Genomic DNA, 24,208 nt, shown 5'->3' with positions numbered 1-24,208 from the left:
AGACATTAACATGACATTAATTATACAATGAATATGAGATTTTACTCACATCTGTAATTTAGCAGTGCTGTAAAAGCACTGTCCAGGGAATGGAAGCACTGGTTTCCTACCTAAGTTCTTCAGCTGTTTATCCCAACAATGGCTTATGCACTCTGAGGAAAATATATGCATAGTCTGTGTTCTGATGACTTCAGATAGTGAAACCCCTCACCAGTACACACCCATATCTACTTAACTCATCTCCTGGCCACTGCAGGTTTGGTCAGGTAGCACTTTCGGGCTTATGTTTCTTAACTCCCTGTATAGTGTTAATTATTTTGCAAATCCACTTTATAGAGCAACCAGTTAAGCCATGGCAAAGTAAAGCCACTAGAATCTTGTAAGGGACTAAAAAAACCTAACAGCATTGTTTGAAAAAAAAAAAGCTACACTAAATATTAATTTGACTTTGCTTAAAGTGAACCCGAGGTGAGAGTTATATGGAGGCTGCCATATTTCTTTTCTTTTAAGCAATACCAGTTGCCTGGCAGTCCTGCTGATCCTTTGCCTCTAATACTTTAAGCCATAGACCCTGAACAAGCATGCAGCAGATCAGGTGTTTCTAACAATATTGTCAGAACTGACAGGATTAGCTGCATGCTTGCTTTTGATGTACTTCAGTCACTACTGCAGACAAAGTGCCAAACTAACTACAGACAACTGGCATTGTTTCAAAGTAAACCAATATGACAGCCTCCATATACCTCTCACCTCGGGTTCCCTTTAAAGAGTTAAGCAGTGAAATTGTGGTGCTAGCATGACTTAGGATGCCTGAAACCATTATTATAATGCACTTTTCTTATGTGGGTCCTGTAAGTACAACTTTTTTTTAACAATTTATATATTTTATTTGCGATTATTCAGGTTGGAGTGAGCTCTGAGTTGTCCCACACTGCAATATGCAAATCATCTCTTTATTGTCCGGATAGCTAAACACACCTCTAGAACTGCTGGAATGCACTGATGTGTCAGCTTGTTAATATTACAGAGCCAAACTAATCCAACATGCATGCAGACTGTTTTGGATTGGTTGTGTAAAGGGCTAAAAAAGACCAAAAAGCCTTTTTACTAAAATGCAGTGATGCACTGTGGGACAGTTCAGAGCTCACTCCAACCTGAATAATCGCAAATACCTCTGTTTTAAGAAGGCAAACTTCTGTTTTGCATAGCATTTTAGTAGGGAGGCATTTTTGGTCTCTTTCAGCCCCTTACACACTCCCAGGAGTTCTGGTTCACCATAAGCTAGCTAGCAATCGGTAACTCTGGGTGTTTTAAGTCCTACCCCCTAGAACCATATTAATCTATGCCATGCACCGATGAGGATCAACCAATCTGAAACAGTCTGTTTGCATGTTGGATTAGTTTGGCCCTGTAATATTAACAAGCTGACACATCATATCATCCCAGTGGCTTGGAGGTGTAGGGACAACAAAGAGATGATTTGCATATTCAGCAGTGATGCACTGTGGGACACCTTAGAGCTCACCTTAACCTGAATAATTGCAAATACCTTCTGTTTTAAGAAGGCACACTTCTGTTTTGCACTTCACATCAGTGTGCAGTAATTAGGGCCTTTGACATGTGTAGTTATTGAACACAGAATATGCTGATATTTACACTGAAGTTCATAACTCTTTGTTGGCACAAACTGATTGGATGGAGACGGTGTCTTCTTCTACGTGACTAAGTGAAATGTAATATTGAATTTTTATATAATTCAATTGTTTAATATTCATTCCTTATTCGATTTTTTACATAGAAATTGTGAGAACACAGAGGTGTTTTTAACAGTTGATTATAGGGTTGCCACAGTATGCCGGTATGACGGTATACCACAGTTCAATGCGACGCAGCGGCAGGGATGCAACGTAGCGGCGAGCACATGAACAATGAACAACGGCGGGGATAAATAAATACTCACTTGCCGGCGGGCCCTGCGCGTGCGAATTACTTACTTCCACCTCCTTCTGGTTCTTGCGTTCCTTTTCCCTGAAACAGCGCCCGCTGGAACAGGAAGAAGAAGCCAGTACACGCATACATGTCCTGCTGGCAAGTGAGTATCTGTACCTCCCTCCTCCCCCCGGCACTCTATACTGCGGGCACCTATCTTGGCTACACCTATCCCTGGCTACCTATGCTGTGGTCACCTATTACTGGCTACACCTATCCCTGACTACCTATGCTGTGGCCACCTAATACTGGCTACAACTATCCCTGTCTAACTATGCAGCGGCCACCTATTACTGGCTACACCTATCTCTGGCTACCTATGCTGTGGTCACCTAATACTGGCTACAACTATCCCTGTCTACCTATGCTGCGGCCACCTAATACTGGCTACACCTATCCTGGATTCCTATGCTGTGGTCACCTAATACTGGCTATACCTATCCCTGGCTACCTATGCTTTGGTCACCTAATACTGGCTATACCTATCCCTGGCTACCTATGCTGTGTTCACCTAATACTGGCTACACCTATCCCTGGCTACCTATGCTGCGGCCACCTAATACTGGCTACACCTATCCCTGTCTAACTATGCAGCGGCCACCTATTACTGGCTACACCTATCTCTGGCTACCTATGCTGTGGCCACCTATTATTTGCTACACCTATCCCTGGCTACCTATGCTGCGGCCACCTATTGTTGGCTACACCTATCCCTGGCTACCTATGCTGCGGCCACCTAGTACTGGCTACACCTATCTCTAACACCACCAGGTCTTTTGCAGGATCAGGGTGAGACTTTTTACAGTTTTACCCAAATCTTCTGGTGGCTTAATCATATGTATGCTGAGGGAGTGGGGCACCCACACTGGGGGTGGGGGGGGCACATTATTTAATGTAAGGGGGGCCGGGTCAAAATAATTGTATAATACCATATACCGTAATACTGTCATACCGTGGTATTTCTTTAGATGTGTATCATACTGTGGAATTTCATACCATTGAAATCTTAGTTGATTTATGTGAGTAAGATGTTACAAATCATAGAAGGTAGGAAAGCGCATCCAAGTACATAAAATTAATTCCTGTTTCTTATATAGGTTAATTGGGAAACTTGTCTGCCTGTTGCTGCAGAAAATCAGAGAGGTGAAAATTTGTAAAGGTTACATTTGATAGGCACAACTCTTAGCCGAGGAAGAGAGGCAAAGGAACCAATTTATGAAGTGTCATCAAAGATGTAAATATACATTTACTACTCTAGTTTGTTTTTCCAATAAAACGGTAACTGGTACATGTTTAGCACTATCTTGCAACATATACTTGGAACAGTTTTATTAAAAAAAAAATTCACTGAACAGAAGTGGCACAGTCCAACTGTTCGGTTAAAGTGCACATGGATCGGCGGGTTGACTGGCATCTTTATATGGGTAGTACATTTGAAAAGAATAAAAGGAAACTGAGAACCCTCCATGAGGGGATGTAAAAAGCCATAAGTAAGAAGTTAAGACCCATCACCTACTGAAGCTCAGGCCCAGACGGAGTGTCAGCAAGTATGCTTGAAAACATGTGCGCACCAGTTAGCCCATGTCCTCTCCTCCATATATAACAGGTCCCTAGCGGAAGGCAAAGTCCCATCGTGCCTCAAAAGATCTACGATCATCACGGTTCCCAAAAAGCCTGGCATCACGGTACTTAACAACTTCAGACCTGTAGACCTCACTCCAACCATGAAGACCTTTGAGCAACTGGTCCTTGATCATTTGAAGCATTCCACCAACACCCTCCTTGACCCACACCAATTTGCCTACAGGGCTAACAAGTCCGTGGACAATGCCATTAATGTCAGCCAAGCGTACATCACAGAACACCTGGACAGACCCGACTCCTACGTCAGAATCCTGGTTCTGGATTTCAGCTTGCCCTTCAACACCATCTGCCCAGCCATCCTACTCGACAACCTTGGGACACTCGGGATAGATGCCACTTTGTGCGCATGGATCAGAGGCTTCCTAACAGGCACGACGCAGAGAGTTAAGCTCAGAAGCTGCTCATCTGATGTGAGAACCACCAACATAGGAGCTCCGCAAGGGTGTGTTCTGTCCCCACTCCTGTTCTCCCTGTATACAAACCTGTGTAACTCATCCAAGGACTCTGTCAAGGTTATAAAGTTTGCAGATGACACAACCATCATCGACCTCATTGATGACAACAGGGAGAGCGCCTATTGCTGCGAGATTGGCAGAATAAGCAGCTGGTGCAGGGACAACAAGCTCGTCCTTAACGCGTCAAAAACAGTCAAGCTAATCATAGACTTCCGGAGACAACCCTCCACACTCCACCCCATTCTCATCAATGGGCAGCACGGTGGTGTAGTGGTTAGCACTCTTGCCTTGCAGCGCTGGGTCCCTGGTTCGAATTCCAGCCAGGGCACTATCTGCAAAGAGTTTGTATGTTCTCTCCGTGTCTGCGTGGGTTTCCTCTGGGCACTCCGGTTTCCTCCCACATTTCAAAAACATACAGATAAGTTAATTGGCTCCCACAAAAAAAAATTGGCCCTAGACTACAGTACTTACACTACATAATATAGACATATGACAATGGTAGGGATTAGATTGTCAGCTCCTTTGAGGGACAGTTAGTGACAAGATATATATATATATATATATATATATATATATATATATATATATACACTATACAGCGCTGCGTAATATGTCGGCGCTATATAAATACTAAATAATAATAAATAATAATAATAATAATCGATGGGACAGAAGTGTTAAGAGTATCAGACGTACGTTTCCTCAGCAAACCATTTCTGCTAATTTAAAATGGTGGCATAACACCACTAAGATACAGAAGAGGGCACCGCAAAGGCTATTCTTCCTGCGACAGCTGAAGAAATGCGGGATGCCACATGAGCTGCTCACCAGCTTCTACACCGCTACCCTAGAGTCAATCCTCTGCTCGTCCATCATAGTGTGGTATACAGGCGCCACCGCCAGTGACAGGTACAAGCTCCAAGAGTGACTGGCACTGCGGAAAAAGTCTTGAATCGACCCTGCCACCCCTCATCCTCCTCCACTCGACTAGGATGGAGACAAGAGCCACAAGACCCCTCTCACCTAAGCATCCGGTTCTTTGAGCTCAACCCATTGGGCCACTGCTCAGGATCATCCCCTGTAGAACCACCAGGTGCACACTCCTCCGGCTGGACTCAGGCTGAACTCCAGCCCTCCCTCCCTTACACAGAACCCCATCAACAGAATAACAAAGTCTCCCCTGAGCTCACCCTGACCCTCCAAGTGCCGTTCGGGTGCAGCACTCTTCTTCAACACTCTCCGAATTTCTCCTGTTGGGATTTTTTTTACAATGATGGTAAAACTTGCTCTGCGGAGGCGGCGCCAGTGGTTGGAAGGTGGTTTGAGGTGATCACACTTCTAGCAGCTCCTGCATAACCCGGCTGTTGGGAGGCTTAGGCAAAAACAAACAAAAACGGAAGAGGAGGAGTGCTCCGTGGTGTGATAACGTTTATTAAAACAAAGTGTGCGATAAAAGATACACTTACTGGACAATCATAAAAATGAGCATGTAGCTGGGCGTATAGCCCTTCAATCTTTCCCAGGTGGGTGCAGCCTCAAACTGCCATGGCCATCGGTGTTGAGCGGATCAGGTGGATGCAGATCCTGAGTGCCCCTTCGTCAGATAACGCCTAGGGATTTTTTTTACTGCTATCCCAACTGCAGTCCCTGCAGAAGCTGTGAATGACTACTTGCATGTACTAGTTGCTTACTCCTAATGCTATTGCATTAGTGTCCTGTCTCTATTGTGTTGATGTCTTGTCTCTGTTTTTGCCTTTTTGTATTGCTTGTTCTGTTGCCAATGCCATGTATACCGCAACCAATCCCAGGTATGACAACCACAGTACTCGGCGAATAAAAAATTTCTGATTCTGAGTTCTGAGTCTGAAAAAGTCATTTTGGGCCTTTTCACATTACAGTCTGTGTTCACATTAACGCAAATTTTTGTCTCAGTGTATTGATGTGCGTTTTTGTGTATATCTTGCAAGTGTAAAGACACACAGTGGAGAGGCACCCAGGAGTATAAAATAATTAAAACATGTAAAACAAAAAATTAGGTAGCTTCCCTCATTCACGACACCGCTTATGTTACAGTAAAAAATAGTTTATTTAGCACAAGGCATCGCGTTTCGTGAGATCCAACTAACATAATCAATCCAATAATTGTGCCTATAAATTAACAGATACACTCAATTGCAACACCCATACTATTTGCATGATCATACGCTGTACCATATGTGGTGTTGTGAATGAGGTATGCTACCTCATTTTTTGTTTTTAATTTTTTTCATTATTTTATACTTTTGGGCACCTCTTCACTGTGTGTCTTTCCATATATACAACCCCCCCCTCCAGAGAGGTGTCCTCCTCGGGCCCCTGGCTCCAGGTCTTTTTCTGCAGAAAGAAACCTGTACAGGCAGTGACCTGTACCCGTTTGGGTCCGTTAGTTAGAGTTAGAGTTAATGGTTGCTTATCTTGCAACCCTTCTCTGTGAGTACCCCATTTCCTATTGATTTGATCTCTACACCCTCGGAACATACTACACCATCTGGGCTCCAGGTGTCTGTGTTTTTTCCTTTAAGGTTCTCCTTATCTACTCCAATATCTTGGAGGTGTGTTTGATCATGTTTGTATTTTTGTCCATTTCTGATAACATTAAAATTCATGTGTGCACACAAATTGCTGCATGCTGCACTTTCAAAAATGCACTGCAATATGTAGAAATGCGCACATTCAAGTCTGAAGCTCTGAAGTGCAATTCTAAATTCTAAAAGCACATGATGCAAAAAGGGCTTTGCAGGGCATTTTACTGTGGGGTACATGGGAGTACACACATGTATTTTCAATTTTTTGATTGTTGTCATACTTGTTATTTAAGTGCAGTACAGTGTTTGAATTTACCATCCTATCAATAGCTGACAATAAAGGGTGGCTTGAATCCTGTATACTGTGATGCAGCTAAACCTGAGGAAATACATTAATTCTATTTATGCTATACATATGATCAAAGCTTCTGAACCCCATATGTAACTATGCATCTCCCAACAACCAACACTTTTCATATTTCTTCCACCAGTAATCTATGGAGTGTAACACCACATATTCCACACTAATCCAAATGGAGAACGTATCTTTATAAAGCTCAGTATATTTTTGTGGTTATCCACATACATGGTATGTGTTGAGATTTTATTCATCTATACAACTTGAATTTATGTAAACCTGTAGTAACTGCAGTGTAAATTACAGCCATCACTCATGTGGATTTGGCCATATTGCCCAAAGTAGCTCACTTATAGAAGTACTTGCAAAGGGTTAATGACCTAACAGTCATGAGAAAAAGAAGTAAACTGTGTTTCAGTTATAAAATTGTACATGTCAGGACATTATAAAAATGTATCTATTCTTTGTTGTTGAACTCTAAACTCAGCTGTAAAACAACATACAACAAAATTCCACCATGACATTATTTATTTGACAAAATTAAAGCCATCATGGAAAAGCTATATGTGAAAAACTAAGTATACCACATAATTTACTAGTGTGTAGATGTTTCTTTAGCAGCAATAATTAAAGTTATCATTTTCTGTTTAACATTCTCAGTCTCTCACATTGTTTAGAGGATATTTGGCCCATTCATCTTTACATAATTAATTCAGTTCATTGAGATTTGAGGCAAATATTTATAATTAATTCTCATGGCAAAATATTGGCCAAAGTACTAGGCCTAAGACAAAATATTGGTACATGGAAGAATTGCAGTGCACCTGCGCTCCTGGAGTAATGGTCCCAGCAAAGAGAAGTGCAGCGAGCTATAGTTAGTGCAGGGCACAAACTGAAGCACATTGGTACATGGAAGAATTGCTGTGCACCTTGCTCTTGTATTGCTTTTATTGGAATCTTCTACCAACAGCCAGCGTACATGACATAGAAAACAAAGATTGTCAAACCTGGGTCCACGGAGGTGCGGAGGTGAGTAGGGGAGAGGTGACCAGGGGATGTATGAACGGCACTACAGCCGTTTCACGCCGTCTGGCGCTTGCTCACGTGCATACGTCCTGAATGGAGCAGCGCTGAACGGCTTCCTTCATAGGTTCTTTAAGCCGCGCCCCCAGCGCTGCCCCATTGGTGTAGAGTGTTGGGAGTGGAGGTCGGGGGTGAAGGGGCGGAGACTCGCCGCGCAGCGGCGAGAAACAAGCGCCTGGCTTGCATTGTGATGCTTGGGTGAGCTATATAGTCAATTGTGTGTAAATAGTGCATTCAAATTTAGTTGTGCATCCATCATCAAGTGTGACATTTAGTCACGTGAAACATCTATTTGTGTAACATACAAAAATGCAAAAAATTGTGTTACATTTTTCAAAAGTGCTACAGTGCATAAAACGTGTCTACTAAACGCTGACATTATGGCATAGCCCAACCACACCCTTTCGCCCTATGTTAAAAAATATACATATTTAATTGATAACATATTCCATAAAAGGGATCACCCCACTAGACCTAACTTGGAGGGGCTCCCATTAAAAAAGACTAGGAGGTAAAATTATGAGAAACGAGACTTAATGGGGCGTATTCGCCTCCAGAATTGCATATGCCCATTCCCCTGATTTATTCGCATTAAATCCGCAAACTGCGGAATCAGGGAAAGGGGGGTTCAAGGCGATCCACACCATGAACAGGAGCCCAACTGTTGGGCCGTGCAATAGAGGAAGGAGAAGGGGGAGGAAAACAGGAACAGGGAGCACCCGTGGTCCTGCCTATCAAGAAGGACCAGTTAAACCCAGAGCAGCTGAAAAATGGAAAAAGCCAGGTAAGCAGAAAAGACCCAGAGTCCCCCGATGGGGGTGGCCCCTGCAGACCCAAGAAAAGCTTCCGAAAGGGACCCATATAACCTTAATCAGGTGGTAGGAAAAGGCCCGGTCCACCATTGGGAGCCCGGCTGTGCATATTGCATCTGATAATCCCTACCTGGGGTCAGTTTCTTGGAAGCCAGTCCATACGGGGTACAGGGACAGAGACACGCCCCGCCGTGCCCAAAAGTGGAGGAAAAAGGATGGTGACATTAAGTCCAAAGCGGTGGAGTTGGGGGTTCACATGACAATGTGGGAGAGAGGGGGGGCAGACAAAAGGGCCACATTGGCCTGCCCAGTTATCAGGGGTCCAAGAAGCACGCCAACTCTAGTCTGTCATTTAGACCCAGTGGCCCCATAGCCTCCGCCCGTAATATAACTCGTGATTCCCGTCTAGTGAGTTCTCGATCACGGTCCCCACCCCTGCGTGATGGAGCAACATGTAAAAGGCCTGCAAATCTCAAACACCTGGCTCTACCTCCATGTGCCTCCCTTACATGTTCTATCAATCTTGGGCAACCTTTGCCCGACTTGATTGATTTGAAATGTTCCCCCAACCTTTCCCTCAAGGGGCGGGTGGTTTTGCCCACGTAGTAGAAGAGGCAAGGACAATAAATCACATAGGAAACGAACTTAGTTTGACACGTGATGAAGGCTCTCACCTCCCACTGTAAACCACCCAATCTGTAACTGGTACCTTCCCACATGTTCCCACAGTAATTACAATTACCACATCTGTAGTTCCCTTTGGGACGTCTACTTGACTATTTGGCCGACACGCTCGATACGATCAATTTGGTCGAGAGCGTGGCGTGGAAACCGGGCTATAGACTGGCCACAGTTGATGTGGAGAGCCTGTATAGCAGGATACCCCACGAGGAGGGACTAAGGGCGGTCCGGAGGTTCTTGGACAGGACCAATAAGGATGAAGGCTACAAAGACTTAATCTGTGAATGTTTGAGGTTCATTCTAACACATAATGCGTTCTTGTTCGATGGAAGGTGGTACCATCAGACCTCCGGGACGGCCATGGGGACCTCTGTGGCATGTACCTATGCGGGCCTCTTTCTAGGAGCATGGGAGGAAGACTATGTGGCGAACCCCGGGAACCCATACAAATGCAATATCAAGGTCTGGGTTCGATATGTGGACGATGTGCTGGTCGTGTGGCAGGGAAACACGGAGAGGTTTGAAGCCTTCATGAGCTACCTTAATGACAATCGAGTCAATATGCGCTTCACCTCTGAGGTGGGTGAGGAGTCTATCAGTTTCCTAGACCTCAGGATAAGGCCAGATGGAGAGAACCTGGTGTGTGAGGGATTTAGGAAAGCCACAGCTGTGAATTCCCTGTTACACAGGAATAGTTTCCACCCTAAGCATGTTAAAGCCTCCCTGCCATACGGCCAGTATTTACATCTAAGACGGAACAACTCCAGCCTTGATACCTTTGAACTACAGGCACAGGACCTGACCGCACGTTTGGAGGCCAGAAAGTATGACAAACGCTCCCTTGCTATGGCCCATGACAGGGCGAGAAGAGCAGATAGGAATTCACTCCTTACCAGAAGCTCTGATAGCCGAGAGAGAAATACTTTCACCTTTACCTTCGACTACACTCCAATGTCCAGGGATCTGACCAAAATCATTAAGAAAAACTGGGGGATAGTAATGAGGGACCCCACCCTCCAGAGGGTTTTCCCCAACCCCCCCAGAGTAGCTTTTAGGAGAGCCCCAACATTGGGTGACACTTTAATACGGAGTGAATTCCGCTCCCCCCCTGTTCACAACTGATGTCAAGTAGACGTCCCAAAGGGAACTACAGATGTGGCAATTGTAATTACTGTGGGAACATGTGGGAAGGTACCAGTTACAGATTGGGTGGTTTACAGTGGGAGGTGAGAGCCTTCATCACGTGTCAAACTAAGTTCGTTTCCTATGTGATTTATTGTCCTTGCCTCTTCTACTACGTGGGCAAAACCACCCGCCCCTTGAGAGAAAGGGTGGGGGAACATTTCAAATCAATCAAGTCGGGCAACGGTTGCCCAAGATTGATAGAACATGTAAGGGAGGCACATGGAGGTAGAGCCAGGTGTTTGAGATTTGCAGGCCTTTTACATGTTGCTCCATCACGCAGGGGTGGGGACCGTGATCGAGAACTCACTAGACAGGAATCAGGAGTTATATTACGGGCGGAGGCTATGGGGCCACTGGGTCTAAATGACAGACTAGAGTTAGCGTGCTTCTTGGACCCCTGATAACTGGGCAGGCCAATGTGGCCCTTTTGTCTGCCCCCCCTCTCTCCCACATTGTCATGTGAACCCCCAACTCCACCGCTTTGGACTTAATGTCACCATCCTTTTTCCTCCACTTTTAGGCACGGCGGGGCGTGTCTCTGTCCCTGTACCCCGTATGGACTGGCTTCCAAGAAACTGACCCCAGGTAGGGATTATCAGATGCAATATGCACAGCCGGGCTCCCAATGGTGGACCGGGCCTTTTCCTACCACCTGATTAAGGTTATATGGGTCCCTTTCGGAAGCTTTTCTTGGGTCTGCAGGGGCCACCCCCATCGGGGGACTCTGGGTCTTTTCTGCTTACCTGGCTTTTTCCATTTTTCAGCTGCTCTGGGTTTAACTGGTCCTTCTTGATAGGCAGGACCACGGGTGCTCCCTGTTCCTGTTTTCCTCCCCCTTCTCCTTCCTCTATTGCACGACCCAACAGTTGGGCTCCTGTTCATGGTGTGGATCGCCTTGAACCCCCCTTTCCCTGATTCCGCAGTTTGCGGATTTAATGCGAATAAATCAGGGGAATGGGCATATGCAATTCTGGAGGCGAATACGCCCCATTAAGTCTCGTTTCTCATAATTTTACCTCCTAGTCTTTTTTAATGGGAGCCCCTCCAGGTTAGGTCTAGTGGGGTGATCCCTTTTATGGAATATGTTATCAATTAAATATGTATATTTTTTAACATAGGGCGACAGGATGTGGTTGGGCTATGCCATAATGTCAGCGTTTAGTAGACACGTTTTATGCACTGTAGCACTTTTGAAAAATGTAACACAATTTTTTGCATTTTTGTATGTTACACAAATAGATGTTTCACGTGGCTAAATGTCACACTTGATGATGGATGCACAACTAAATTTGAATGCACTATTTACACACAATTGACTATATAGCTCACCCAAGCATCACAATGCAAGCCAGGCGCTTGTTTCTCGCCGATGCGCGGCGAGTCTCCGCTGCGCGGCGAGTCTCCGCCCCTTCACCCCCGACCTCCACTCCCAACACTCTACACCAATGGGGCAGCGCTGGGGGCGCGGCTTAAAGATCCTATGAAGGAAGCCGTTCAGCGCTGCTCCGTTCAGGACGTATGCACGTGAGCAAGCGCCAGACGGCGTGAAACGGCTGTAGTGCCGTCCATACATCCCCTGGTCACCTCTCCCCTACTCACCTCCGCACCTCCGTGGACCCAGGTTTGACAATCTTTGTTTTCTATGTCATGTACGCTGGCTGTTGGTAGAAGATTCCAATAAAAGCAATACAAGAGCAAGGTGCACAGCAATTCTTCCATGTACCAATGTGCTTCAGTTTGTGCCCTGCACTAACTATAGCTTGCTGCACTTCTCTTTGCTGGGACCATTACTCCAGGAGTGCAGGTGCAAACATATGGGGTGAAGCTTTTGCAGATTTATAGGAACTCGCTCTACCCCCTGTTCATTCAGCAGAGTGCCAAGTGACTTTTTTCTTCTCAAGTGTACCTAAGACAAAATATATTTATACTATTTCTGATATCTTGACTAGGCTGGGATCATCATAAATCAATCCACAAAGTCTATATACAATACCCACATGACAACTTGGGCAAAAAGCATTTGACTCTAAAGAATGTCTACTGGTGCAGGCCAAATTTGACTTTGGTCTGAACTTCATCAGACAGGTCCAAGTATTTTACAAAAGCTTGACTGCCAAAATAAAAGTACAGTGAAACCTGTATAATTCGTTCCGGAAACATGCTTGTAATCCAAAGTACTCTTACTTCAAAGTGAATTTCCACATAGAAATTAATGGGAGATCAACTGATGATTATTCTCACTTCACAGAAGGAAAGTAAAAAACTTCCCACATTGATTCACCTTGCCAGCAGTAAAGATGCCAGCATCACTGATATATTTCATAATGTTAATCCGGGTGAGGTAAGATAGGCCAGCATTAACAAAATTATGTATAAATAGGCACGCATTGACTAAAATATGTACAAATTAATATTGTAAAAATAACAATGTTGTATTAAGTTGTATTCAGTAAAGTTCATCTTCCACATTTTTCTACAATGTCTAAAGCATGAATTGATGTCTGCATTTATGTAAATGTAATCAAAATTTTAAAAAACAGGCACCTCCCTTTTGTGTAACTTTGTAAGTTATTTATGGTATGAAATTATAATAGTACCTGCCTTTTTATTCTGTTACTACTTTATATTTTTCAATTAACTGGCCCAGATTTAGGATTATTTTCCCAGTATAAACTTGTTCAATTGTGTTAAGCTTCTTAAATCCCTGCAGACATAATCCTTTGGCTTTAGCTCCTTTAAACTGTCTTGACTATGTAATTTATTACAGGGTCCCTGTTACAAAGCAAAACACCTGTGTGACTGATTAAACTCTCTTCAAAGAAGCCATTCTCAAATTCCTCTTTCTGAATAAGGTGAACCGCAGTAGCATAAAACTAGTATGTGACATTGAAGTTGGGAAAGTCTTTATCAAAGCCTAATCACCAAGGTGTTCCAACCATGTACAAGTAACTTAGGAATTGATTCACAAAGTAGTGGTATGTTGTTTCATATGGATTTACGCATGTTGTTTCACTCAGGTAGAAATTTACTTTTTAATTTACTTTATGCTTTTTTTTGTACCAACTCAACAGCCCTGCATCTTGCATCGGTTCTGCTCATTTGTCCATTGTTATATAGTTCACATACATACATAATGTTTTAAGTGGTAAGACTTAACGCACGTAAGCTTTTACTTTCATAAAACAATGTGTGTAAATCCATGCATTTCAGCATAATCCTTTGTGAATTAAACCATGTCAACAAAAGCTGTTAACTGTCTAATAAGTAGTAGCAGTAGGGTATTGTACCGTGTTAGCCATCAGTAAAAGCAAGAAGTTTTAAATCAGGATGATACCATTTATTGGCTAACTAAAAATAATATTTATTGGCTAACTAAAAATAATAAAAATAAGCAAGCTTTCTTCTTTGCAGCCTTCGTCGGGCTTAAATCCTGTTTGCTTGCAGGCTGATGGTACAGACAGCTTTATACATGCAACATCAAAAGGGGATACATAGATTTTTTTCAAGCATAAATACATGTCATTAAGATGCCTTAAGTGAAACAGAACATCTAAATGGGGTGGGAGGTTGTTAGATGAGATAAGAATCCTTGTTTACACCATGCTCACAGACCTGGGAGTTGGACTATCACAGAGGCATCGTAAATTCTGAGTTCACAAGTTTAGCTATATAGGCTGAGAAAGAGTTTTGGCATTAAATATCAACAGCCTCATACCAATATAAAAAGTTTTTGTCCTTATTAAAGCCTTTGTCCACCGCTTTGAACCAATTTATAGATTTTGTTTCTGCTATTAATCGATCATTTGACGTTTTGAAGCCACCCTTCAGGGCAGTGACACGAAGATCATGCATGCTGTGTCCGTTGGGACGAAAGTGTGTAGCAAATGGGAGTTCAGATTTGGTATCGTTAATAGTGTGCCTGTGTCCATTCATACGTTTGCTACTACTATGCTTGAAGTTACCGCAATGTACCGAACTTTCCTGGAACTAAAGAAAGACCTGAAGAAACTTGCACAACTACATGTAACTGCTCTGGCACTGATAGTTGCCTCTGATAGTTGAAATCAATTTCTATATGCATACATTTGTTTGAATGCTGTTAATTATTTATTTTTTGATTCTCATTATACAATGTTGTCTGTAGTATTTGTTAAAGGTAGAATTATGTTTTGATATGCTGTTAGTGCTGTGGCATTAAAGAGAACCAGAGAGACAATGAAAAGAAAAATATTTTATACATACCTGGGGCTTCGTCCAGTCCCATACGCATGGATCGCTCCCACGCCACCATCCCCCGCTGCCCGCAACATCGAGAACCTGCCCCCCGCTCTTCCGTCAGTTGGAGCCAGTCTAGCATAGGAGCAGTGCACTCTTTGCGTATCTCTCCAGCAGCAGCTGGAGAGATACGTATAGGGTGCACCTCTCCTGCCTAGCCTGGCTCCGATGACGTCAGTGACGGGAGTCGGTTCTCGTAGTTGCAGGCAGCGGTGGATGGCGGCCTGGGAGCGATCCGTGCATATGGGGCTGGAGGAAGTCCCAGGTATGTATAAAATCTTTTCTTTAAGATTGTCTCTGGTTCCCTTTAAGCGCCTTGTCTGATAATTGTAGGCACTGCTATTTGGCCTGAGGAAGTGGGTATGCACCCACGAAACACGTTGCCAGTGCAATCAAATTCTATTTATACGTGAATTTGTCTTCATTGAGGTAAGCCACCTCACTTTTTCGATTTTATTTGTTTTTAATGCATTTTATCTTCTCTGGGCGCCTCTTTCCCCTTTATCTTTCATCTTGCACAACTAGACAGCAACATCTTTTTTCTTGACTACATGCAAAAAGGAAAAACTTATACCTCAAGGACTAAGGATACAGAATCCCACCTTGCATACATACAATAGCAGGTTTTTCGAGGAAATCTGCAGGAGAAACTCGGAGAGAATACGGAATAACTTTGTAAAAGTCTGCTTTAACTGTAAGAGGATTACAAAGATAAAGAGCCTGAAACTGTCTCTGAATTGAACTGAAATCTAAGTGCAAAGACTGAGAATTGTGTCAAAGTTGAGGGAAGCATGGATTCCACTCAGTATCAGCTGATTCTGGAGACCAATGTTCAGGAATCAGTGACAAAGCTGAAGCTGCGCCAGGGCTGGATCTTTCAACAAGACAACGACCCTAAACACTGCTCAAAATCCACTAAGGCATTCATGCAGAGGAACAAGTACAACGTTCTGGAATGGCCATCTGTAGTGTGAGTTAAAGAGAGCTGTCCATGCTCGGTAGCCATCAAACCTAAATGAACAACAGATGTTTTGTAAAGAGTAATGGTCCAAAATACCTTCAACCAGAATCCAGACTCTCATTGGAACCTACAGGAAGTGTTTAGAGGCTGTAATTTCTGCAAAGGGAGGATTTACTAAATATTGATTTCATTTCTTTTTTTGTGGTGCCCAAATTTATGCACCTGCCTAATTTTGTTTAAACAATTATTGTACACTTTCTGTAAATCTAATAAACTTTATTCCACTTCTCAAATATCATTATGTGTGTCTCCTGTAGGATATCTTTAACTGATATTATTTTATCGTAACAACCAACGATTTATACAGGGAAATCATGACGATTAACAAGGTTGTCCAAACTTTCGCATCCCACTGTATATAACTTTAAGCCAGCGAGCCTAGCCTACGGTGCTCTAGGAATACAGATCATTTGTAAATTATCTTGCACGCCTGGCATATCATTAAAACAGGCAGCTACTAGTAGAAAAAGCAACAACACATTTGCAGATGTGTGTACACAACCATACTGAGAACTTTCTAGGCTTCCCTGAGTTTACTTTAGAAAACAACAATAGGTGCATTAACTTAACCAGTTCGGCCTTTCTGGACGAGCTTTCTCGTCCAGAAAGGCACTGCTGTGTTCCCTGCGTGGTGCGCGCGATCGGGCGCGCCCGCGCGCGCACCCACCGCCCGCCGCTAGCCCCCCGATCAGTGAATGGGAATATAATTCCCATTCACCGATCTGACTTCCCCGCAGAAATACCGACGCTTTCTCTCCAGAGAGCGTGGTATTTCTGCCCCCCAGGAAACAACTCCTCTGAATTTTAGTTCCTGGATGCGACATAGTTCGCATCCAGGACTTTGCTCACTGTGGCCATCTTGTGGCCAAATAGTAAACTGCACCCACATACATTTTTAATAAAACAATTACATTATTTTACATTAGAAAATAGCAGTTTCCCTCCCACCCAAAAATTACCCACATACATTTTTTTATTTAAAAAAAACAAAAAAAAAAATACAATAAAAAAAAACAAAAACAACATAAATAGTTACCCAAGGGTCTGAACTTTTTAAATATGCATGTCAAGAGAGTATGTTATTATATTATTTAAAATTATAAGCCTATAAATAGCGATGGACGCAAATTGAAAAAATGCACCTTTATTTCTAAATGAAATATCGGCACTATAAATTGTGATAGGGACATCGTTTAAACGGTGAAATAACCGCGACAGATAGGCAAACAAAATAAATGAGTTTTAATTACGGTAGCGTATATTAATTTCAAACTATAATGGCCAAAAACTGAGAAATAATGATTTTTTTTCATTTCTTTCTTAATCTTCCTGTTAAAATGGATTTAGAAAAAAATAATTCTTAGCAAAATGTACTACCCAAAGAAAGCCTAATTAGTGGCGGAAAAAACAAGATATAGATCAATTCATTGTGATAAGTAGCAATAAAGTTATAGGCGAATGAATGGGAGGTGAACGTTGCTCGGATGCATGAGATTTTCGGCACTGCGGCGCTGAACCGGTTATAGTGGACCCAAATTAAAAATACAAGATTTCAGAAATAAAATCTATTTTCTAAATTATAATAATAAATGGCAGCCTTTTTTCAGCTGCATGATGACAAATATAAAATATTTTACATTTATTGGAGGAACCCCTCCCTTCCTTTCAAATTGCCGGGATTTTTCCGGCAAACTGGTGGAGTAGATGGTGTCTGGCAATGGAGGAATTGCTAATGGCTGCCCCCAGTATAACCCTAGCTATGAAAAGAAAAGGGCGAAAAGCATGCACTGAAATGCTCATAGGTTTGAAGGAGTGTTCATTTATCTTTGTATGTGTCAGAGTGGTGAAACGAAATATTTTTAATTAAAAAAATGTTTGGTTTGGGTCCGCTTTAATAGCAGCTACACAACTGATAGTTTCTTAACCTTTCAGCAACCCTTGTTATATTTTGGTATGACCCAGGCAATGTGCATCCCTGCTACTGCTACTGCCAATAAAGTGCACCATAGTGGCTGCAGCTCTGGCGCTTTGAGTCCGCCAGGAGAAATGTGCAATACACAATGTTCTGTGTCTTGTCTTTTATTACCAAATTTTTAATAAAACAAGTTCATGTTTATTTTCTCCAATAATGTTCAGCCCAAGAGAACCTTAGTAAATTAAGCCCAGTCCCAATTAGACACAAGAAGGAGGTAGTCTAAAAGTGGAGTAGGGTTCATGGGGTGGGATGCAACACTAGGTGTAGGGGTTCACATAACCGCTTAGGTTCAAGACCTAGACAACTACAGGGCTTGCGAGTAACATAAATGTTTTTCTTTTTGTATCCTAACCGTGTTAGGAGACTTAAAATGCAAGTTTTAAGGTGCTAGTATATCAGGCGCATAGTTAAAAATCCTTTAAGAATGTTAAAGGATTTCTATTCCTGTTGCAGTAAAAGTGTTTATCCTTACATGAAGCTCTGGTGAAAGTAAACAAGCTGGGAAACATCCTAGCTATGGAAGCTGCAGGTCATGCCTCTGTAGCCAAGCCTCTTTCCATTTAAAACAAATCTGAATGGATTAAAAAAAAACAAATACTCACCTATGGAGAGAGAAGGCTCTGGGTCCTGGAATCGCTGGTGATTCCAAAAGCATGGCTGAAACAGATCCTATGGATCACAGCCTTAAATGCTCTGCTGTTGGTTGAGATAGCTTATGGGTCACAGACTGGTTATCAGAGGCGCTCGGCCACGCTACAGACTTTCTGGAGGTTCTCCAATTATTGCCTGATGAAGTGGGATTGTGCCTGCGAAACACGTTGCAAAGTGGAGTTTTTAGAATAAATGTTATTTTTCATAAAAAATAACGAATCCCTATCTGTATTTCCTTGAGGGAGGTAAGTCCTCCACTTCCCCCTTTTAAACTGTTTTTAGACGTTTTTATCCTATCTTGGCGCCTCTGTTCAAAATTTTCAACATTGTCTAGGCCACCCCGGGTGGAGGGGTGTTACCCCGCCATTCTTCCTATCTACAGAGAGCGACTTCTTAACCACTTCCCGACCGCCTAACGCACAGAGGCGGCCGGAAAGTGGACCCCGCAAGGACCAGCTCATGCCCAAAGGCGGCGGTCCTTGTAGGTGCAAGGGCGGCGCGAGCGCGTCATTCGTGAAGCGATCGGCCGCCGGGGACTGGCTCCACCCACCTCGCACTATAACCCGCCGGTCGTTCGGAGGCGCCGGCGGGTTACTAGCACCCGGATCGCCGCATACAAAGTGTATAATACACTTTGTAATGTATACAAAGTGTATTATATAGGCTGTCTCCTGCCCTGGTGGTCCCAGTGTCCGAGTGACCACCAGGGCAGGCTGCAGCCACCCTAGTCTGCACCCAAGCACACTGATTTCCCCCCCCCCCTGCCCCCTGATCTCCCACAGCACCCCTCAGACCCCCCCCCTGCCCACTCCCCAGAACACTGTTTGCACCCAATCACCCCCCCTAATCACCCATCAATCACTCTCTGTCAACGCTATTTTTTTTAATTCCCTAAACTGCCCCCTGCTCCCTCCTGATCACCCCCCACCCCTCAGATTCTCCCCAGACCCCCCCCCAGACACCCCCCCCCGTGTACTGTATGCATCTATCCTCCTGATCACCTGTCAATTACCTGTCAATCACCTATCAATCACCTGTCAATCACCCATCAATCACCGCCTGTCACTGCCACCCATCAATCAGCCCCTAACCTGCCCCTTGCGGGCAATCTGATCACCCACCCACACCAATAGATCGCCCGCAGATCCGACGTCAGATCACCTCCCAAGTGCAGTGTTTACATCTGTTCTCTACCCTAAACACCCACTAATTACCCATCAATCACCCCCTATCACCACCTGTCACTGTTACCCATCAGATCAGACCCTAATCTGCCCCTTGCGGGCACCCAATCACCCGCCTACACGCTCAGATTGCCCTCAGACCCCCCTTATCAATTCGCCAGTGCAATATTTACATCTGTTCTTCCCTGTAATAACCCACTGATCACCTGTCAATCACCTGTCAATCACCCATCAATCACCCCCTGTCACTGCCACCCATCAATCACCCCCTGTCACTGCCACCCATCAATCAGACCCTAACCTGCCCCTTGCGGGCAATCTGATTACCCACCCACACCAATAGATCGCCCGCAGATCCGACGTCAGATCACCTCCCAAGTGTGGTGTTTACATCTGTTCTCTACCCTAAACACCCACTAATTACCCATCAATCACCCATCAATCACCCCCTATCACCACTTGTCACTGTTACCCATCAGATCGGACCCTAATCTGCCCCTTGCGGGCACCCAATCACCCGCCTACACGCTCAGATTGCCCTCAGACCCCCCCTTATCAATTCGCCAGCGCAATATTTACATCTGTTCTTCCCTGTAATAACCCACTGATCACCTGTCAATCACCTGTCAATCACACATCAATCCCCCCCTGTCACTGCCACCCATCAATCACCCCCTGTTACTGCCACCCATCAATCAGACCCTAACCTGCCCCTTGCGGGCAATCTGATTACCCACCCACACCAATAGATCGCCCACAGATCCGACGTCAGATCACCTCCCAAGTGTGGTGTTTACATCTGTTCTCTACCCTAAACACCCACTAATTACCCATCAATCACCCATCAATCACCCCCTATCACCACTTGTCACTGTTACCCATCAGATCAGACCCTAATCTGCCCCTTGCGGGCACCCAATCACCCGCCTACACGCTCAGATTGCCCTCAGACCCCCCCTTATCAATTCGCCAGCGCAATATTTACATCTGTTCTTCCCTGTAATAACCCACTGATCACCTGTCAATCACCTGTCAATCACACATCAATCACCCCCTGTCACTGCCACCCATTAATCACCCCCTGTCACTGCCACCCATCAATCAGCCCCTAACCTGCCCCTTGCGGGCAATCTGATCACCCACCCACACCAATAGATCACCCGCAGATCCGACGTCCGATCACCTCCCAAGTGCAGTGTTTATATCTGTTCTCTACCCTAAACACCCACTAATTACCCATCAATCACCCCCTGTCACTGCTACCTATCAGATTAGACCCCTATCTGTCCCTAGGGCACTCAATCACCCGCCCACACCCTCAGAACGCCCTCAGACCCCAGCCCTGATCACCTCGCCAGTGCATTGCTTGCATCTATTCCCCCCTCTAATCACACCTTGAGACACCCATCAATCACCTCCCGTCACCCCCTAGCACACCTACCCATCAGATCAGGCCCTAATTTGCCCCGTGTGGGCTCCTGATCACTCGGCCAAACCCTCAGATCCCCCTCAGACCCCCTTCCAATCACCTCCCCAGTGCATTGATTGCATCTATTTTCCCCTCTAACCACCCCCTGAGACACCCATCAATCACCTCCTGACACCCCCCTAGCACTCCTATCCATCAGATCAGGCCCAATACAACCTGTCCTCTAAAAGGCCACCCTGCTCATGACCGGTTCCACAAAATTCGCCCCCTCATAGACCACCTGTCATCAAAATTTGCAGATGCTTATACCCCTTAACAGTCATTTTGAGACATTTGGTTTCCAGACTACTCACTGTTTTGGGCCCCTATATGCCAGGGCGGTATAGGAACCCCACAAGTGACCTCATTTTAGAAAAAAAGATCCCAAGGTATTCTGTTAGGTGTATGACAAGTTCATAGAAGATTTTATATTTTGTCAAAAGTTAGCGGAAATTGATTTTTATTGTTTTTGTTTTCACAAAGTGTCATTTTTCACTAACTTGTGACAAAGAATAAAATCTTCTATGAACTCGCCATACACCTAACGGAATACCTTGGGGTGTCTTCTTTCTAAAATGGGGTCACTTGTGGGGTTCCTATACTGCCCTGGCATTTTAGGGGCCCTAAACCGTGAGGAGTAGTCTAGAAAACAAATGCCTCAAAATGACCTGTGAATAGGACGTTGGGCCCCTTAGCGCACCTAGGCTGCAAAAAAGCAGGGCCGGAGCTACCATAGAAAAAAATAGGCAGCTGCCCCAGGGCCCCAGAGCCTGTAGGGGCCCCCAAGTTGTCCCTCCCCATCTTAACTGTTGCTCCCCAGGGACTCTGCAGAGTCTGTTAAGTTGGGAGGTGATTGGGGGAGGGTCAGCAGCCAGCTCAGGGGCCCAGGAGGGAAATTTAGCTGCAACAAAGCGCCTCTAATGACGCTTTTTGGTCGGGGGGTGTCTGTTGGGGGGCCCCCAGGCTAATCTTGCCCTAGGGCCCCATTGTTACTTGAACCGGCCCTGCAAAAAAGTGTCACACATGTGGTACCGCCGTACTCAGGTAAAGTAGTATAATGTGTTTTGGAGTGTATTTTTACACATACCCATGCTGGGTGGGAGAAATCTCTCTGTAAATGGAGAATTGTGTGTAAAAAAATTCAAACAATTGTCATTTACAGAGATATTTCTCCCACCCAGCATGGGTATGTGTAAAAATACACCCCAAAACACATTATACTACTTCTCCTGAGTACGGCAGTACCACATGTGTGGCACTTTTTTTACACCCTAAGTATGCTAAGGGGCCCAAAGTCCAATGAGTACCTTTAGGATTTCACAGGTCATTTTGCGACATTTGGTTTCAAGACTACTCCTCACGGTTTAGGGCCCCTAAAATGCCAGGGCAGTATAGGAACCCCACAAATGACCCCATTCTAGAAAGAAGACACCCAAAGGTATTCCGTTAGGAGTATGGTGAGTTCATAGAAGATTTTATTGTTTGTCACAAGTTAGCGGAAAATGACACTTTGTGAAAAAAAAACAATTAAAATCAATTTCCGCTAACTTGTGACAAAAAAATAAAATCTTCTATGAACTCACCATACTCCTAACGGAATACCTTGGGGTGTCTTCTTTCTAAAATGGGGTCATTAGTGGGGTTCCTATACTGCCCTGGAATTTTAGGGGCCCTCAACCGTGAGGAGTAGTCTTGAAACAAAAATGACCTGTGAAATCCTAAAGGTACTCATTGGACTTTGGGCCCCTTAGCGCAGTTAGGGTGCAAAAAAGTGCCACACATGTGGTATTGCCATACTCAGGAGAAGTAGTATAATGTGTTTTGGGGTGTATTTTTACACATACCCATGCTGAGTGGGAGAAATCTCTCTGTAAATGGACAATTGTGTGTAAAAAAAAATCAAACAATTGTCATTTACAGAGATATTTCTCCCACCCAGGGTATGTGTAAAAATACACCCCAAAACACATTATACTACTTCTCCTGAGTATGGCAATACCACATGTGTGGCACTTTTTTGCAGCCTAACTGCGCTAAGGGGCCCAAAGTCCAATGAGCAACTTTAGGCTTTACAGGGGTGCTTACAATTTAGCACCCCCAAAATGTCAGGACAGTAAACACACCCCACAAATGACCCCATTTTGGAAAGTAGACACTTCAAGGTATTCAGAGAGGAGCATAGTGAGTCCGTTGCAAATTTCATTTTTTTTTGTCGCAAGTTAGAAGAAATGGAAACTTTTTTTTTTTTGTCACAAAGTGTCATTTTCCACTTACTTGTGACAAAAAAATAATATCTTCTATGAACTCACTATGCCTCTCAGTGAATACTTTGGGATGTCTTCTTTTCAAAATGGGGTCATTTGGGGGGTATTTATACTATCCTGGAATTCTAGCCCCTCATGAAACATGTCAGGTGGTCAGAAAAGGCAGAGATGCTGGAAAATGGGCACCATAGTTTGTAAACACTATAACTTTTACCCAAACCAATAAATATAGGCTGAATGGGTTGTTTTTTTTTATCAAAAACATGTTTGTCCACATTTTTCGCGCTACATGTATAAAGAAATTTTACTTTATTTGAAAAGTGCCAGCACAGAAAGTTAAAAAAAATCATTTTTTTGCCAAAATTCATGTCTTTTTTGATTAATATAATAAAAAGTAAAAATCGCAGCAGCAATCAAATAGCACCAAAAGAAAGCTTTATTAATGACAAGAAAAGAAGCCAAAATTCATTTAGGTGGTAGGTTGTATGAGCGAGCAATAAACCGTGAAAGCTGCAGTGGTCTGAATGGAAAAAAAGTGCCTGGTCCTTAAGGGGGGTAAAGCCCGCGGTCCTCAAGTGGTTAAACCTGAGTGGGTCAGG

The 24,208-nt window shown here is 44.0% G+C and overlaps 1 protein-coding gene across 1 annotated transcript in view; it reads right to left on the bottom strand.

Annotated features, from left to right (window-relative positions):
- STAC (SH3 and cysteine rich domain) overlaps positions 1-24,208 on the bottom strand; it is a 341,487-nt gene that overhangs the window by 209,008 nt on the left and 108,271 nt on the right. The window lies entirely within an intron of this gene.

Source organism: Hyperolius riggenbachi, chromosome 5, assembly GCF_040937935.1.
Source record: "Hyperolius riggenbachi isolate aHypRig1 chromosome 5, aHypRig1.pri, whole genome shotgun sequence".
In the NCBI taxonomy this organism is placed as follows: Eukaryota; Metazoa; Chordata; class Amphibia; order Anura; family Hyperoliidae; genus Hyperolius; species Hyperolius riggenbachi.
This window is presented reverse-complemented; position numbering and strand designations above follow the sequence as displayed.